Genomic DNA, 15,810 nt, shown 5'->3' with positions numbered 1-15,810 from the left:
GTGGGCCAGGTTTAGCAAGAAGTCTCTAGAGCGGAGGGGCACCACTAGCACTCGACTAGCCCCTAACTCCGCGATTCTCTGTTCACTGTACAACAGGTCGTTGTCCCAATAGATCCAATGGGCTCCGGAGGTATCCCCTGCGCTCTGGGCGAGGGCTTGCTGGCGGAGTCCCTCGAGGGAGGGACAGGTCTTCTGCTCTTGACGGAACTGTTCCTGGGTGGGCCCCCCTTCCTGACGCCACTGAGCCAGGTCGGGAAGGTCCTGGGGCTGAGCGAGCCCTTCGGGGGTTTGCTCTGTGGGGTCGGCACGGTCGGTGTCTTCTACTGGAGCGACCGGGGGAGGAGGCGCTGGCCATTCAGGTTCTTCGGGTTGGGGGATGGTACGGGCAGCCATGGACCGGGTGGTTACGCACGCCCAGTCCGGGAGGCCCAACATCCCCAGGTGCTCTCTTCTCTCTACGGCGGCCCACGGGGAACTCTCAAGATCATTCCCCAGGAGGCAGTCCACGGGGGCATCATCTCGGACCGTCACTTTCAACATGCCAGAGACTCCTCCCCACTCGAAGGGGACGCAGGCCATCCAGCACAGGCTCTCCGAATTGTCGGCTGAACGGACAGGGCAGAGAATGTTCGGCAGGATCTGTTCTGGGGTCACCAGGTGACAGCGGACGGCTGTCACACTGGCCCCGGTGTCACGTAGGGCTTCAGCCCTGCGCCCATTAATGTTCACCCACTGACTATATTTCCGGGTGTTGGCGGGTAGGGGGGCCCGCGGGACCATGTCTCTTCCACCTAGGCACGCTAGAACCATGGCGGCTGGTTCCCACTCCTGGTGTTCCTGTTCGCACTCCTCTTGTTCTGCTGAGATTTGTTCTTCCCCCAGGGCGGCGGCAGCCATCTGGCGGGGTCTCGGAGTCTGGTTCTGTGGACAGTTCGGGTCATTTGCGTAGTGGCCGACTCGCTGGCATCGGTGACACGTGACATTGGCTCTGTACCCCGGGCGCGCCGGGGGGTTGCCCCGGTTGGCCGGGGGTGGTGTGCTGGCAGCGGGAGCGGCTGGGGCGGTGTCTCTTCCTCGTCCCTGGCCTCCTCCCCCTCGGGGACGGTGCTGACCTTGGTGGTTCCGGTTCTGTTCATGCGGCCCATTCCGGCCTACTCGGGTAATCTCCCACCGGTCAGCCTCGGCGGCGAGCTGTCGTGGATCAGTCAATTTACTGTCGAGGAGGTGCTGCCTGAGCTCGACGAAGCAGTTGTTAGAGAGGTGCTCCCACACCATGAGATTAAAGAGTTGTTCATAGGTCGTTACATTGCTTCCCTTGATCCAACCCTCGAAGGCTCGGCTGAAATAGTTTACGTACTCCACCCAAGTTGTACCCGGGATCCGGGTGCAGTCGCGGAACCTCTGGCGGTACATTTTGGGTGTGAGTCCATATCGGGTGAGGAGGGTAGCCTTCATGTGGTCATAGGAGGTCATCAGGTGGTCTGGTAGCTGTAGCAGGGCATCGCGGCCCTCATTGACGAACCTCCCCCATAGACCGGCTCCCCAGTCGCTTCGATCGATCCGGTGGGAGGTCATGGCGATCTCATAGGCCTTGAACTACTGTTGTATGTCGTCATCTCGGAAACACTCTCGAACGACATCCTTGGGGATGTGTACTTTCTTTTCTGCCGCTCCTGGGGTGCGCGGTTGCTCGGGCACCCCTTATTCTTTGTTCTGCTTACGTAAGTCTATTTCTGCTAGCTTGCGCTCGTGTTCATACGCTAGTCTCTTTTCTTCGAGTTCTCTTTGTCTCTGTTTTTCTTCCCGTTCTTCTCGGAGCCGCAGATGTTCTAGGTTCAGTTTTTGTTCGGCTAATTTGAGTTCACCGTCCATTTTGAGCCGGGCCATCTCTAATTCATGTAGTCTGCTTCTTTCTCTCTCTTGGATCTCTTCCTGCGAGAGACCCGTGCTTCGCTCCTCGGGAACCGTGGTGTTCCTCTCTGATGTTGCAACATTTTGGTCCGGGGGTCTGATGGCCCCGGTTTCTGCCCATGACTCAATGGCGTGCTTGAAATCGTCTTTAGTACTCAGGCCGGTGGTAGCGATGCCTAGTTCAATGCAGAATTGTTTCAACTCACGATGGCTGTATTCTTCCAATTTCTCCATCTGGAATTTCTCGGTGGATCCGCTTTCTTTGGTTGTCATTGTGGTTTCGTCGTGGGGTGAGCTACTCTCTGTACGATTACGCGTTGATTCGGATCGCGCCGCTGGCCACCAATGTTAGACGGGACCTGGAGGGTCGGCCGAGGACAGGGGAGAGGTCTCCGGGGAGAGCCGTCTCCAGCGATCGTACAGACGAGTAACTTCCCCCCCACAGATGTACACCACACAAGGATAAGGTTTAACGTTCTTTATAAGTAAGCTTTAAGTACGGTAGAATGGTACAAGGAGGTCTGGACTCAGGGGTCCCCTCGGTTCTAGTCTCTTGGATGGGAAAAGGGGGTAGCGGGACAGTCTTGTTACCAATCTGGCAGAAGCAATGATCAGAGGGATAGCTCACAATCCTCGAGCTCGGCGTTCTAGAGGGTCGGGCCACGGCGGAGCCAGCAGGTCCCGAGATGATCGAAGGTAGCGACGGTCCGCGGCGGCGCCAGCAGGTCCCGGTGAAGGTGGTGGTTACAACGGTCCGCGGCAGCGCCAGCAGGTCCCGACGAGGATGAAGGTTTCAGAAGGTTGCGGCAGCGCCAGCAGGCAGGACAATCGTTCGCAAGGCAGGGCTATGGCAGCGTCAATAGTCCGTCAAGGATGAGTTCTTCACTGCGTCTCTCGACTCCAGGATACAACTGCCTTCCTGCTCTGGAGCTGCCCCAGTTATAGGTCTGGCGCCCTTTGATGTCCGGACCCTCGCACTTGGAGGTCGGGAGGTCCGGGATGAGGGAGTCCAGACACCCAGCAGGGGGGTGGAGCCAGCGCCCGGGGGAGCTGGGGGCGATCGGCACCTGGCGGGGGAGAGCCATCAACACTTCTTTCTCCCATTGACCTGCCAAGTGGTCCGTTCACCTCCTGGGTGGATGGTGGTGCCGGGATGTCGGGGCCTGGCCAGGCCCAGGGTTAGGGTCGATCTGAGGCCACGCGGCCTCGTGGTGCAGTGTCCAAGATGGCGGCCAGGCCGGGCGAGGGGGCCGGTAGTGCTTCGGCCTTGTGCTGCAGAGATGTCCGGGGGTAGGAGTCCCGTATGAGACGGGAAGCGGGTTGCTTCTGTGGGTAACACCTGGAGAGCCGGGGCTCGGGCCCTGTCATGCGGGGAGGAAGCAAGCCCTTCACGTGGCCTGTCCAACATGTGTCCATCATGAATCCTGGGAACCCACCAGATCAATGTCACTTCTACCGCCACTTTCAATGATCAATGTTGACAATAAAATACTTCCCAAGCTTCTCACCACCCGCCTAACACCGCTGCTACCTGGCAGTCCACCCGGACCAGTCAGGGTTGTATCTAGGTGCAATGCATCTCACAATGTATGCATGATGTTTGCGCTTGTGCATTCCATCGATTCTCAGCCTAAGGCGGTGGCAATCCTACTTGAAGCCAACAGGGCGTTTGATTCATTAGAATGGCTCTTCTTGTAGTATCAACTGCAGCGATTCGTCAGCTCGATTAAACTCTTGTATACATCTCCATGCGCCATATTGCGCATCAGTGGCAAAATAAAGACGGATTTCTTGTAGCCAGAGGCACCAGACAGGGATGTCCTGTCACCTCTTCTTTTGGCCATTGCCATGGAACCACTGGCGGCCCGACTATGTCAACAAAACTCACAAAAAGGACTCGCCTTATACGACAGAAGCGTCCTAGGTTCTATGTATGAGGATGGTTTTGCTCTTCGCCCGTGAGACCCTCAGCTTACCACTTCACAAGTGATCCACAAAATCATATGCTTTAGCAGTCTTGCGGCAAAACCATGAACTGGTCTAAGTCAGTATTGTTTCCTCTTATGGAGGTGACTAGAGCTTCATCATCGATGACCCATTGCAGTGGGCAGATGAACCTGTATATAAATGTGCCGACACACTTTGACTATTTTAATCATTTGTGCTTGTTTCAATAGGAGTGTTTTATAAAAGAATTAGTGATCACATCCTACTATTCATAGGAACTCAAAAGCCTCAGCATTCTCAACCTTACTCAGCACATTACTGGATCAACCCACACCGATAGACACCTCCTGGACCAGATCTTCCCCTCAGTGAGCAACATCACGGTCAACAAACCAACACTCATCACTTGGTCTGAAAACTCCCTCATCAGCTTAACATCACCATCCCGGACCATAGGAGCCCCACCAACTCGAACCGGACCCACTGCTGCTAAAGATCATCTCAGAGAAGGACTGGGCTGCGCCCTCTCTGCACGCCCCCCTATGCAAACTAGCAACCTAAAGGGAGATATCAAGAACTTCAACTAATGGATCACTACCCGCATCAACACCCTGGCCCCCTTCAAGCAAAGCAAAACATCAAATATCGAACACAGGCCAGCTGGTACACAGAAGAACTCAGGATGGCAAAGAAGCATTGCAAGTAACTGGAATGGAAGCGGAGAACGAGCTAAAACATCTCCGACAACAACGTCTTCAAATCCCCCCTGAGACACAACAGCCAACAAACTCAGAATGGCAAGCAAACAGCTCTCACAGACCACATCAAAGCCGGCAACAGCAACAGCAACAGCAAAGAAATCCATCTCCATCATCAGAGAATTCACGGCACCCACAGCCGCCACCAGCAACATCACCCTCTCACAAGACTCATGCAATGATCTCTTGGACTTCTTTTGGAACAAGATCACCCTATCAGCAAAGTCAATACTCCTATCCTGATCAACTCCATCCACACAGTCGCTTTCCTATAAGCCTGGAAACAGGCCGCTGTACCGCATCCCAAAATACCATATTCTTAAGAGTTGACACCACTGACCGATGGTGGTAGCTGGGGCAGTCTTGAAATCTTGGCTGAAGCTGGGGCGATTTGGGTGGGGGGCCTCTTAAGAGATTCGGAGTTACTTCCCTTCGAAGAGCTCTGAGCAGAATTCAATCTACCCAAGGACTTTTTCTTCTACACAGAGTGCTCATCAGGGTATTTAGGAAACACTGGGGTACCGGCTCTTTAGATCCTCCTACGCTAAAGTGCTGCCAATATGTAGCACTATCGGGGGCCCTGTCAAGATGGAGACGTGCTCATATGGAGCATTGCGAAAGTATCTCAAACAACCATTAGAACAATTATGATAACGGTGGGAGGAGGATCTGGGAGTCCCTATTGCTGCTAAGCCGTGGGACACCACCCTGGAGAGAACGCCCAAAGTCTGCGGAAATGCATGCTTTAAAGTAATCAATTATTATGTCCTTCATAGGTCATGACTCACCCGGAGGGTGTGGGTAGATATATTTCCATCTAGCCAACGTGGCCTGTCCTATATGTGGGGAAAGGGGAAGTCAAGTCAAGTCAAGTCAATAGATCTTTATTCGGTATTTAAAAAATACCATAAAAGTACATAATAAACTGTTAAAATCCATAAAATACAATTCATGTGCCAGTAATTAAACAATAGACAATGGAGATACATTCAACACCGCCCTCTTGAGTTCCGTAACCTTATAGAAACCTTTATAAAAGTCATAATACAAAACAGAGTGTGAGGATCATTGGCCCTTTGCAAAAACAATAAAGCAACCTTGGCGTGTTTAAACTTTGCCTGTTTTAAAATTCCTACTAAAAAACTACGTCTCGGTAAAGTGTAAGATGAACATAAGAGTACAAAATGAAGGGTATCCTGCGGAGACCTATTGTCGCAGCTGCAGGTACCCTTCTGCTTAACCGTTGAAGTAAAACCTGGTGGATCAGCCAGTATGTGATGTAAAAGGTTGAGCCTAAAACAAGTCATTAAAAATCTGTCCTGTGCGTTGTGCATGGGGGCAAGGTTCCATTCCTTCCTCTGTTTTCATTACTCAATAGGCACCAACTGTGGGTTTGCGTTCTTCTACAGCGGCCCTGCGTGAAGCTGCCCATTCCCCCAATTTTTTTTGACTCTCAGTTTGTCATGGGGGGTAATTTCATTGGGGTTAGTAAAAAGGTTATTGCAAACAATTCCCTCGAATGTGCCCTTCACATATTTTAACCAGGGAATACACATTCCTATGTCCCTTTTCAGGCAGTTTGTAATAATTTGTCTGCTTAGGCCTGCTTCGTTATTAGTCCAGATCTTCAGCCAGGCTATAAGAGGTCTAACCTTTATTAGGTCCTCCATGTATGCCCCTCCCAGTTCCTCGTGAATGATACAGGCGGGGATACTTGCGGGGTTTTGAGTACCTTTCTAAAGTATTTATTTTCCTCTGCCTGTAACTGCTGGGTCTTTGAAAAACCCCAAACTTCAGACCCATATGCCACTTTAGAGCAACAAATCGATCTATATAGGTCATGACTTGTTCGGTCGACCACCTTCCCAGCCTACGTCCGTAGTTCATTATCGCCCCGGTCGAGGCCACCGGTTTTGAGCGTCGTTCTTCCACTAGAAGTTTGAAGTTTAAAAACCCATCAAATAACAGGCCTAGATAGGAAAAGGACTGCACCTGCCCTAGTCTGTGAGTGCCTATCTTATAAGAAAACTTCCTGCACGGTTTGGTCCCTGTCAGCATAACGTAGGACTTATCCAGATTTGCAGATAAGTCTAACGTATTCATAAAGCTGACAGACCCATCAATCAAACTCTGGAGTCCCTTAGGAGTATGGGCTAGAAGCACCGCGTCGTCCGCATATAACAGGACCGGGACAGGGCGGGAACCTAATTGGGGGGAATCTACTCCTAGTTTGTTTAATTCCATCTCTAAGTTATTGATATATATGGAGAACAAAAATGGGGCTAGAATGCAACCCTGCCTAACCCCACTGTTACATGGGAAAGGTGATGTGGTGCCCCCTTCTGAATTGAAACGCTCTTTAGCAGAGGTATTCCAGTGCAGTGCTTTCAATATATTGACTAAGTCCTGTTCAACTCCTAATCTAATCAGCAGGGCCCACAGCTTCTCTCTATTCACATGGTCGAAAGCAGCCGAAAGGGGAAGTCATATTCTCCATATGTTCTAGTCATGCCCTTCACTTGGGGGGGGGGGGAGGGGTCATAACTACGATTGTTGTAGCCACTGAGAGAGAAATTTGTAACTCCCCGGGGCATTGCCTCCTGGGATGGTTTCCCCATACACCCAAGACGAAAGTTTAGAGCAAGTTTCAAGACTTGCCATTTGCCCAGGCAAAACGTGAAATTATCAGAAATTGGAAGCCACCGGGAGTCTCTCAACCACACATGGAGGAAGGAGATGGAGAAGTGGGTGGGTTGTCAAGGGAGATTACTCCTGAGATAAGCCAGACAAGGGATAGGAACAATAGCATCAGCCCGAGCCTGGGAGACCCTCGGGGATAGTTTTACCGTTAGAGAGCCTGACACCCCTATGGCTTCACCCACTAGTATATGTAGTAGACCTTTGTACTTACCACCATTTCTATGTGATTTTAGAGTGTGTATCTGTTTGTATCCCTCCTTGAGTGACTTTACAACTTGTACATTTGCAATTTTTTCTCTGTTTGTATCTCTTATGTAACTCATGCAATCCAAAGTCCTTATGTATCGCAACTGGTTCTTTTGTAAAGTGCTCTGACACCTTTGGGTAATGTTCGCGCTATATAAAATCGCATTAAATAAAATAAATGCAGATTTATCATAGTGCAGTAGACAGCAATCCTGTGTACACAAATTCATCGTAGTGCAGTAAGATACAATGCGGCAGTGCACAGATCCCCTCTTTATCACAAATGATGCTCACAAACACCCCCAGGGCGGAAGGAAACCCCCCAGAGGCCCTCGGATAGAAGAGCCCAGCTCAGCCCCAGGTGCCCCCGGATAGAAGAGCCCAGCTCAGCCCCAGGGGACCCCGGATAGAAGAGCCCAGCTCAGGCCGGCTCCTGCAGAGATTCCCTCCAGGATTATTCAGTCTATTTCTACAAACACAGCAGAAGGTGCTGACAATCTCCTACCTGAGCAGAGACCTGTGCAGACGTGTCCAGGCTCTCTCCTACCCATGAGGCTGGGGGGGGGCTGATCTGGAGTCTGAGGGGGGCAGAAGATGAAGGTAACTGCACAGACACACAGGGGCTCTCCCTCCTCTGTAGAGGCTGGAAGTGATGTCACTGCTGCTGCTGGTGCTGTCTCTGCCGCCGCTGACCCGGAAGAGGAAACCCTTCTGCTTTCATCCAATGTGCAGCTCAGTGGGTTTCATCAGCAGACGAGGAGCGCCCTCTGGTGGCCGCTGACGGAACCGCTGCCTCCACGCTCCAGGAGTGAATACATTTCACATAAACAAGCATTTATACCTGTAAAGACCTTTCAGATGTCACAGACGTGAATGTTTATAAGGGTCAGACAGTTCAAGTACAGGGCCTCACACTTGGTTGCTGCTGTAAAAAAGTATTTATAGCTTCACTTCAGATGGGCATCTTCCAAATACTGATGTAAAGGACTTAGCCCCTCCCATGCTGATGACGAGCTCAGTTCGTCATCAGCCACGGTGCTCGTGTGCTGATGACGAGCTCAGCTCGTCATGACCATTAGAACGCTCACACACGGGGATAATTCCCCTGCTGTGCTGAGCGTTCTAAGGAACAGGCGTGGCCGTAACAAGCTCGGCTCGTCATCAGCCCACGAGCACCGTGGCGTCATCAGCACCGGGGCGCTGTGCGAGCCCCCTAGAACAGCGGGGGAATTACCCCCGCTGCAAAGGGGTTAAGAGTATTTACAGAAAGGTGACAACTGGAAGTGGCAATCTGTATTTCAATGAATACATCTGTATTTCAATTAATATATCTGTATTTCAATGAATATATGAATATTTCAGTCAGTTTTGCAATTAAACTGGACAGCTTATTTATTTATTTAAATAATTTATTTGCAGGTTTTTCAAATCCACAGTGTGGTACATAGGTAAGTAAACTGAGGTAAATACCATGGAGTTCTAAACATCAGATCAGTGACAATGCGGCATAGGTCATGAGTCATAGCAACAATTAAAGGAACAGCTTATTTCTAATTGTACTGTGTCTGTGGCTTACTCCTTATATTTGATACGGTTTTATATCCTAGAACAAGACTGACATTTTGGCCCTAATTAGGTTTGGAGTGTCTGATTTAAGAGCACAACTGTCTCCTAAAATATTAAGATAGTGGCCTCTTCCAGGCTTTGTTGTTTTGTTTACAGTAACCACCTCCCTCTCTCAACAAAGATTCACTGATAAAAAATAAAGCAATTTATTTTTTAAACAATTAATTCCTAAGATAGAGATATCAAGTATGAACCAGAAATTTCTCACACAGTTTGCATTGTATCATAAAAATGAGTGGGTAACACTGGTCTGAAGAACAGGGGAGGGGCATTTCATTACTCGAAAATATTGTACTCCTTCACAAAGGCCCCTATATCATAGTACGCTTGTCATCAATACACCATTGCTTAGTAAGTGTGTCAACTCTTTATAGCAGTGTCATGCAAGCAGCCTTGAATGCCTCGACACCGACATTAGTTTGGACGTGCATACATCAGAGCCCTCAAGCCTCACTCATCACGAGTGACACTAACACATTTGGAGGTAGGTCTGAAGTCTCACTCAAACCTGGCCCATTCTTCCAAACTATGGGGTTTAACTAGAACTTCACACGTGACTATTCGGCACAGAGCAGACCCTCTGTCCCACATTTTGTTGGCAGAACTTTTCTCATATTTCACCATGAGTACTGCACACAGTTTAGCAGAATGTTAAATTGAATGTCTATTTTAGTGAGACTTGGTTGTTAATTTTATCACTTTCCATTTGTTCTGATCGTGTCTATAAATTCAGTAATGTCTCTTCCTTTGAAATTGTCAAAGTCAAATGTTAAGTGACACCACTCTGTGTATTTTTTTAATACCTCATTTCTCTATTGATTTTTCATACACAATGAGCATAAAACAGGGATGGAAGTTTATCGATCCAGCAGAGTCCAAGATACTGTGTAAACTAGAACTTGTGAGAAGACATTGAAAACAGGAAAAACAATAATTAAAATAACCCCTCCAGATAGAGGTGATACGCCCCAGAAGATCCTGCAGATGATAAGGAAAGGAGGACGAGTGGGAACACGAGGGGAAGGGACATAGGAACAGGAGAGAAAAGTCAGGGTGCCGGGCCCTGTGGTCGCCCCCCAAAAAGCCAACTCCCACTACGAAGGCCGTAGCCAGATAACTCTTACCATGGCGTGTTAAATCCTGGAATATTGACATTTTGTGAAGCAAGGTCAGACGGGCCATCAATTGTGGTGCCACCCCTAGGATGGTCATCAAGGTATTCCAAACAGAGCCCCAATAGCACAACGTACTGTACAGTCCACCGGAAATGCAAAATGTCACAAGCGAGTGCTCCACACCGTCAGCACCTCCAGCACTTGGAATTGTCTGCCATATGTGCTTTATAGATGCACTCCGGTGTCCAGTGTAGGAACTTGAAATAACTGAATTTCAACCTGACCTCCTGGTTGTGCCAGTCCTGCTCAGAGAGTGAGAGGCACAGTCTCTGCTCCAACAAACTGCATAAATTGTGGGCAGTGGAGCTCAAAAAAGGCTGTCCGCAGCTGTAACATACAATCCCACCATAGTGTCCTTGTATCCTTTCCACATCAGGATATAATGCAACATTGTGACAGTCTCAAGATTATAAGGGGGAGTGCCCAGCATGTGTCGCAGGCTCTGCATGAGCTGTCGGTACTGTCAGTGGTGCGATTGTGGCAGCCCATAATCACGCATGAGAGTAGCAAAGGGGGCCATCTCACCGTCCCCTACTATATCGTCCACAGAGTGTATCCCTCTGGTCCTCCAGTGTGTAATCGGAGTTCAGATCATACTTGGCTCCAAGCAGCTTCTTGAGAAGAGCAGGTGTCAGCAATGCGTTATACGTCTGAGCCAGGTGAAACGCAAGGTCAGTCAACCAACACTGTTATGCCTCACAGTGGCACTTATAGGCAGCCAAATTGTTCATCGGCCTTCCTGCCCTCTCACAGCACCTTTGCAGAGGAGATGGACCCAGCGTTCTCCTCCAAGTACTGGCTCAGATATTGGCACCATCTGTGCTTGTCTTCAGGAGCCTTATACCGTGCTGTATAGATACGTCAAAGGCCTGAAGGGTTTGCAACAGTCGAAGATTATGGTTGAGTTGCAGAAGATCATGATCAGAGGTACTGTTTGGGAGGATCAAGGCATAAACGTTTACAATGGACGAGGGAAGTGAAAGTATAGTCCGCGTCCTGTGGTACTGAAAATTCTGGACCCTGCTGTTGTATGATACCGAAGCTCTACACTCGTGTCAGAAAATATCATCGTACCATGTCATGTTTGGTATCGGCAGACCGGTAATGATTGAGACATTATACCTATGCATTTGCGTCATGACCAAGTGACGCGAACACCTTTAAATCGCAGTTTTCGTCTTGGACACTCGGGTTCCATTTTGTGAGCGGCATCCATTTTGTGGTTGCCCTTACATAGTCAAAATGACTAAAGCCGAATCCCATCTGAAAGGACACGTACACCTTTGCTGACTCCTCTGTGACCTGGGCGAGCTGACTCCACTGCTTCAAGCCGAACCTGTTCGGGCAGCACTCATCCCAATGGCCGAGCAAGATTAGCATCAAGGCACAACATGTCATAAACCGTTCATCGCATACAAGCTACGCTAATCTCACACACACCTGTCCCTGTTTCTTCTTTATGACTAGTTTTACGAGGAGGAGGTGCCCGATTTTATTGGGGGTTCATCGATATCTGATGAAAACGTTGGGCCTTGCCGGGTAATTGATCACAAACTGGACACACTGAAATGTGGAAATGCCATCATGACTCTGCTTTTCCTTTGTATTGAAAATATGTATATGGTCGGACAGTAAAAGAAAGAATTCTTGCCTGAAGCTTATATTTGTGTATAAAAAGAGAAGGCTGGTTCTGTAAAAACGAGCAGTCTCCTGAGAACATACATGCGCTAAACGTTGTTGTACTTCTAGGACACCTGTTACTGGTTGCAGCCAATAAACCCGATCCTTGACATCACCTAGAAGACTCTGTGTTTCTGTGGTCCAAAACAGGAAGAACCAAGAGGTCAGTGGGTGTTCCCCTGGCACCACCGGGACCCTAAAAACCCCGTACCTCAGTTGGCGCCCTACTCGGGGCGGTATCAAGCGGTGTCGGTCCAAGCCAGATGTTCGTGAGGAGCTTCGTGTGAAAATTCCAGAGGACGGCCAGCCACTCCAGCGACCCCTGTATGTCGACGTGGTTCCGAAGGTCTTTGCTGCGAGGTTCCCCGCGTCCCGACGGCTACGAAGGACTGCTGCCCTGACTATCACCCTGTTTTGGTCCCATCGATGCTTGGTAGAGCGAAACGATAGACGAGTCTTCTAGTGACGTCATCGATCATCGATACTTCAGTTAAGTATAAGTGGAGCGTCTCCCAGTCCTTAGTTTGGTTCTTAGTTTTAATATCCTTTGGGATAGCTTTGATTTGGTACTTGCAAGCGCCAAAGCCGAAGGACTCGTGTATTCACAAGAAATATCGTAATCGATAATCCTTTGAAGTTTGAAGCTAGACTAGTGAGCGAAGATGCCTGGTCTTAGCAGACTTGGAAATTTGTTTTGTCTTGGTTTTAATAATAGGGATTCCCGATTGGAGGACTCGTGTCCGGTTCCTCCGATTGGAACTCCAACGTATGAGCTCTATGTGAAGCATGGCGTAGGCCCTATCACATATAATGAAGTATGGGTCAGATATACCAGAAAGGATGGTGTTTTAAAATGGCCCCAATATGGTAGCTTTGATACGGAAATCTTAGATAATCTCGAAGTTAAACTTTTCAAGAAGAAAGCCCGGCCGGCGATGTTTGACTCCTTTCGCCTATGGTGCAAAGAAGCCAAACAGAAAGAAATGAAATTAGCGAAGAAGAATAAAAGAGGTATGTCAATGGTACAAGCTGCCGTCGCATTTAGGGATAATGAGGAAGAACAAGAAAGTGAACAAGTGTCTAGGAGTAAGAAGTTAGCGGTAGATAAGTGTTACCCAGTCTTGCCACGTAAAGGACAAGAGTTGAAAGAGAAAGTCGATCAAGACCCTTTAATGTCTCATCTATTGAGTTCACCACCTGTTGTATCGGGTTCCCAAGGCCTACATGTTCAGAAGATAACCCACTTACATTGAAAGAACTGTTGGCACGGAAACTGAAAAGTACAAAGAACAAGTTTATTAAGACCCCATGGGGTGGTGGTACATTCCTACAGCACCCTTCGGTAATGCAAGAAGTATCACACCGAACATCGGTGTGACCCGTTCTTTTATACAATATGCAGGTAATAAAAAGATAGGCGGTACAGAGTTACAGAGCGTTATGTACATATATGGTCATTTTTGGAACACTGCCAGCTCATTGGAGGGGTTACAACCCCGGTGGTCAGTTTGGCGGCACATTCCTGAGGGGTGACTGGTCAATTGGGACTGCGCATGTACAGGCTTGACCGTTACTAAAAATAGCCTGTTGCTGGGCAAACTCGAGTGGTTAGTGGTACGGTCAACGGACTAAAGGGCACGTTGGCCACGAGGCCGCTCATGATCTAAGATGGCCGCCGTAACAAACAAGATGGCGTTTCCAAGTATAGCCAATTTAAGCGGGAAAAACGTGTAGCACAGCTAGGCGCTAACTCGGCCATTGTCAAATTACGACAGACGACCCTTTTAGCGTTTAGCTGAAGCTACCTCATAGTGAACATAATCAGGGTGTTCATCTTTGATATCAATTAGCATTATTTGAGCTACTTCTTTGTGAAGCATCATGTTATTCTGAGCAAGAGCTCGTCTTGATGGTATGCAAGCTGATAAGCACATGGAGCATAAGGCTGGGCCGCATTGTATACATAAACATACAGAAAACAATATTCCAACAATGATACATAGAATCTTTAGCATTTTCCAACCCCAAGTGGTGAGCATTGACCAGAACCACCCTGAAAGAGTCCAAGTTCCATTGTCCGGGTGTATTTCGGCAGCTATCTTGTGCAATTTTGAAATCGCTAGAGAGAATCATGGAAATGGGTGTTCCCTAAATACCAGAAGAACAAAGTTCTAATCACACATACAGCTAGCCCACACAACCACAAGAAAGATGTATTTATTCAAAGAAATTTTTTATTTTAATTTTTTTTTTATTATTTTTTTTTTATAAATACATTGTTTTCATAGAAAAATAATTTCATTAAGACAATGGAATAGTATCTGAAAAACTTTTCATAATCATATACAGAAATACAATATAAAAACTAGGACACGCAAAGATCATTCAAAAAAGGCACAAAGTACATTCACTCCTACACTCAAACACACCTTTTATACAATCAAATACATACACAAACATTCACATACATATCACCACACACAAAAGCGCCGACGCGCGTTTCGGACAAGTGCCAATACAGGCTTCCTTCATCAGGGCGCACTTGGAATAGAAAACAGGCAGACACAGTAAATGGCGTCTGGCACAAGGTCCTGGGAAGCGGTCCTAGTAGCAGCAAAGGCTGAGGGTGGGTATTCTAGGGGCCCTCAGAACCGGGACCACTGAGATGTTTCAGAGGAATAGCAGGTAATTGGCAAACAAACAAATGTAAAAAAGGGATCCAGTAGATACATGCGCTTGCTAGACAGTCGAAATTCGGAGCAACTCAATTTCAGGGGCCTGTAGATGATCCAGGCGAGGTTCAGGGAGGGAGCTGAAGTACCACTGCGGGTCAGGGGGGCAAAATAGACCAGCCCAATGTCTCAATAATATGGTCGGCTCATGCCCTCTATAAAGGGGAAAGCGGCATCGTAGAGCACGGACTTTTAGGCGTAGTCAAGACAGAAAGCCTGCGACGACCCGAAGGTCTGAACTAACTGAAGACCACGGTGAAGGCAGCTGCAAAACTCCTTCTCCCTGCGGCGGTAGGATTCACCGGTGAATCCTACCGCCGCAGGGAGAAGGAGTTTTGCCGCTTTTGTGTGTGGTGATATGTATGTGAATGTTTGTGTATGTATTTGATTGTATAAAAGGTGTGTTTGAGTGTAGGAGTGAATGTACTTTGTGCCTTTTTTTGAATGATCTTTGCGTGTCCTAGTTTTTATATTGTATTTCTGTATATGATTATGAAAAGTTTTTCAGATACTATTCCATTGTCTTAATGAAATTATTTTTCTATGAAAACAATGTATTTATAAAAAAAAAATTAAAATAAAAAATTTCTTTGAATAAATACTACTTTCTTGTGGTTGTGTGGGCTAGCTGTATGTGTGATTAGAACTTTGTTCTTCTGGTATTTAGGGAACACCCATTTCCATGATTCTCTCTAGTATTCTCGCCCTGGCGGGTTGTTTCCCTCTTGTCATTAATCCTTAGATTCAGGGCCCCTCTTTTGTTTTTCAATCAATTTTGAAATCGCATCATAAACAGATGGTGAATTATCAGGTACATATACACAGCAGCTACTTCCGATGATTCTACATGCCCCCCACGGTCAGCTAGAACCACATCTAGAACCATTCGGTTCTGGAGCGTGACAATCCTAGAAATCTGGAGTTCTTCAGTAATATTCCCTAATGCAATAGCAGTATCATTGGCTACAGCCTCAACAACACGGGTCAGTCGTCGTATTTTCCGACTATTCAGTGCAGCCCCCACAAAGGAAAACA

The 15,810-nt window shown here is 48.0% G+C and overlaps 1 protein-coding gene across 3 annotated transcripts in view; it reads right to left on the bottom strand.

Annotated features, from left to right (window-relative positions):
* The window catches only part of LOC147737874 (uncharacterized), a 180,076-nt gene extending 171,860 nt beyond the window's left edge, over window positions 1–8,216 (bottom strand). For 2 of the 3 annotated variants that reach the window (XR_015303635.1, XM_086948047.1), the window contains exon 1: window positions 8,068–8,192. The gene's annotated coding sequence lies outside the window, so the exon portion shown is untranslated. Of the gene's footprint in view, window positions 1–8,067 lie in introns of all 3 variants that reach the window. The other variant, XM_086948032.1, reaches the window with a different exon arrangement.
* Window positions 8,217–15,810: the final 7,594 nt, after the last annotated feature.

Source organism: Lissotriton vulgaris, chromosome 1_1 (assembly GCF_964263255.1).
Source record: "Lissotriton vulgaris chromosome 1_1, aLisVul1.2, whole genome shotgun sequence".
NCBI lineage: Eukaryota > Metazoa > Chordata > Amphibia > Caudata > Salamandridae > Lissotriton > Lissotriton vulgaris.
Note: the sequence above shows the minus strand (reverse complement) of the source record. Positions and strands in the feature narration are given on the sequence as shown.